The 3,472-nt window shown below is 45.4% G+C and overlaps 1 long non-coding RNA gene across 4 annotated transcripts in view; it reads right to left on the bottom strand.

Annotated features, from left to right (window-relative positions):
- Positions 1-459: 459 nt before the first annotated feature.
- The window catches only part of LOC120095853 (uncharacterized), an 18,120-nt gene continuing 15,107 nt past the window's right edge, over positions 460-3,472 (bottom strand). For 3 of the 4 annotated variants that reach the window (XR_010056492.1, XR_010056493.1, XR_005491729.1), the window contains exons 2-4: positions 3,136-3,325; positions 1,331-1,361; positions 460-807 (exon numbers count right to left, since the gene is read on the bottom strand). This is a non-coding gene — a long non-coding RNA (uncharacterized LOC120095853). Of the gene's footprint in view, positions 808-1,330; positions 1,362-1,578; positions 1,839-3,135; positions 3,326-3,472 lie in introns of all 4 variants that reach the window. The other variant, XR_010056494.1, reaches the window with a different exon arrangement.

Genomic DNA, 3,472 nt, shown 5'->3' with positions numbered 1-3,472 from the left:
TCCATGAACTTCTTCTGTCATGAGAAGCCTGGTTTCATTCCTCCTGGGTCACTCTGGATGGTTTTCTGTGTCCCCACAGGGTTTTATTAGAAGTTGATGTGCTGACTATCAAATGTTAGGACAGATTGGACTTGCAACAAATGTCCTATTCTAGGAGAGAACCCAGAGTCCAGAATGCCGACATGGTAGGAAATGAGAATGTGAGTGCATGCAGTTGGGCTTGTGAGGAAAGGAAGCCTTGGTCTGACACTTGATGTGTAGCATGTGTGGTGGGGGTTGGGCTCTGGATGAGATGTCAGCCTCCTGAGAGTAAGGAAGAGGTGAACCTTGATTATCAGGCTGTTGGTTTCAATGCAGACTATTGTCCTTATATCTATCCCAGTGGCCCACATCCTAGACACAGTGTGCAACTTTCTAAGTTGTGTTATGAGGGGGCTCAGGAGAGACATGGAGATTGAATGCGGGAAGTAAGGTATTTATTGAAAGTGTCAATAAGTCCATGAGCAGAGAACAAAGAGCACAGTCAGGCTCTCAGGCCCAGAGACATACGAGATGAAGTTGGTTCCAAGCAGAGGGTTTCAGAGACCATGTAGCAGGAGTGGGGGTTATCCAAGTATGGTGATCTTTCACAGCAGAATTCTGCAGCCATGAGCTCTGATTCCCAGAGAGAATCACATGGGAGGTTGTGGGATGCAGGGTGTCTGATCACCAATGACTACTTTGATATAAACTCATCTCCTTGGTGAGAGATCCAAGCACTGGGAGGTCTCTTAGTTGAGGAAGAAGGGATGATGTCTCATCCGGAGCCTGTGGATGATGATGAGAGGCAGATGATAGTTGTCCTGAGTCAGTTTTCTGGATTACATTTGGGTCCCCAGAAATCATTCCCAGGTCATTGAGTTTGGGAGCAAGCTCCATTTCCCATTGAGTTCTCTAACTGGAACTCACTGTTTTTGTTCATTAATATGTAATTTAAAATATTTCACATGAAATTATTTTAGAAAATGTTATGACCATGACCTATCACCTTGAGCAATCCCCCTAGTTTTTAAAGACATGGTCTTTCACAGGCCTTAAACTCACCAATTGTTCTAGACTAGGTGTTCGGCCATCCTGTGACTCTCACTGTCTCTTGCTTGACCAGAGCAGGACTTGCAAATTCTTGCCTCATTCCTGGCTTATAATGTGTGAGCTCTGGATACATCAAACTCAGGACCTCCTACCCATATCCCCTGCGTTTCTGACCGAATCATCTCTCTGGCTCCCTTCCATTCTCATAATAATATTCCCAACAGCCCCTCATCTCTCCCTTGAGATGACAGTCACTCACCTGGCTGGGGTTTAGGCTTTACTCTGCTGGCCTGTAGGAGAAGAAACAGTGTCAGTGTGTCAACCATGCTGGTTCTCACTCCTGCGTTTCAGCTGTTCTCTGAGTTCAGATAACATTAGGGGACCTGGGCAGCAAACAGCTCTGCAGCAGCCAGGCAGAGACAGGTCTGAGAATCACCAGGACCTGAGGCCAGCAGCCAGCAGACCTTCACAACACTGCAAATCAGAGCAATGAACTAGTGTACCAACCCACTTCTATTTCTTCCTCTTTTCTTTTCTTCCCTCTTCTCTGACCTCTTGACACATCTCTGCTTTCTTCGCTCTGTTCACACCATATTTCACTTTTGCCTTTCTGGAATCTGGCTCTCTAGTTCTTCCTTTCAGTGTTGGCTCCTGCACCCTGCAGATTCAGTCTCATGGTTTGAATTCTTGTTTGTCTTCTGCTGCTTCCCTGGCTGCTGCTTTTCCACCTCTCACTTCTACTTACGGTAATCGAAGGCAGAGCCTGTCTGAAACAGTGGGATGCACATTTAAATGATCATTTGTAAACATCCATTACACTCCAACATCTATGCATCTCCATCCTTATCCTGTAGTCCCACAACTTTCAATCTGCTCTGACCTCAGTCCACATGTAGGTATTGTGTTGTGTGTGCAAGGTCTTTGGAGCCCAGTCGCCTACAGTTTGCTATGTAACCATAGATATCCTTGGACCCATGATTCTCCTGTCTGCATTTTCCGAGGACTGAGATTATTGTGTCCTCCTCTGTTCCCCCATTTTTATTTCTTAGACTACACACAAATTTTTGAAAACAAATAATTTATTTTTACAAAAATGCTGTTGGATTTTGAAAAAGAATTTCATTGTATTTTCAGGTGAATGTGTGTGTGTGTGTGTGTGTGTGTGTGTGTGTGTGTGTGTGTGTGTGTGTGTTTTGCAGGGACTTAATGTATAAAAGTTTCCATTGTGCAAATATTCTTATATTTATAAGACTTCTCTAATGTTTCTTTTTAAATTCACTTTGAACATCACATAACCACATGTGAATATTTGCAAATGTGAACACTCATGTGCTGCTGGTGGACCACCTTGGGCATTGTCTTTTAGGAGCTGTCCTCTCTAGATTGTGAGGCAGGTCAGTCATTGGTCTCAGCCAGTAGGTAAGGTTGGCAGCACAGGGAGCCACAGAAATCCTATCGTCTCCACCTGCCCAAGTATCTGGCTACTCTCTTGTGGCTCCTGGGATGATACTCATGTCCCTGTTTGTGGAGCAATCACTTCAACTGAGACACTTCAATGGGTGTTCCATACTTTTTCAGGGGGTTAGATTTCTAGTGTTCAACTCTTTTACTTGTTGTAGTGTTACGTTCTCCATACACATTTCTTCTGTTTGTGGCTTTATTACACACCAGACTCTTAATTTCCATTTTAGTCACACATGCCCAACTCAAGAGGTGTCTCTTTTTATAGATATCACTTCCTGTAACATGTTGTCTGCTTGTGCTGGTCTACTCTCAGGTATTCTTCATCAGCTATAGCTCTTTCCAGTTAAGCAGTCAGCTCCTGTGTCTCCTGCATGCCTCTTTGAATTCCTTCGGAGCAGGCTCTGTGTTCATCTGCATTTGCTACTCTAATTTCCAGGTGGTCTGGAAGGACATCAGGATCCAGGGATGCAGTCCTTGGGAAATTCAGGAACATTCTCCCTCCTTCTGTTCTCTTTACTGTTCCCTGCCCTTCTCCATCTCCCACAGCTGAGAACACTTTCATTGGGGAAGCTCAGGTGAGGCCTGTGCTGGACCACTTACCTTTGCTTCCACTACAGAAAGATCATCCATCCGTAGAGGGGGATGATGACTACAACTTTGGCCATGACCATCCCAATGATGCCCCCCAGGTTCAGCAGTGAAGGATTCCTTTGGCCCCTTATGTTCTCCAGGCCAGCTGTGGGGTCTGCAGAGTTGATGATGGAGGGGGTCCTCATGGTTGTACTGAGATCTGTGGAGAGATGAGAAGTGAGCAGATCATGATAGTACTGAGAGCTGTGGAGAGATGAGAAGTGAGCAGATCACCCCTGGATGAGGGAGGGATGGGTGAGTGTCACATCTTGTCTTCTGTTGCATGTGGGATGGGGAAGAGCTAGAC

The sequence above is a fragment of the Rattus norvegicus genome, chromosome 12 (genome assembly GCF_036323735.1).
Source record: "Rattus norvegicus strain BN/NHsdMcwi chromosome 12, GRCr8, whole genome shotgun sequence".
NCBI lineage: Eukaryota > Metazoa > Chordata > Mammalia > Rodentia > Muridae > Rattus > Rattus norvegicus.
This window is presented reverse-complemented; position numbering and strand designations above follow the sequence as displayed.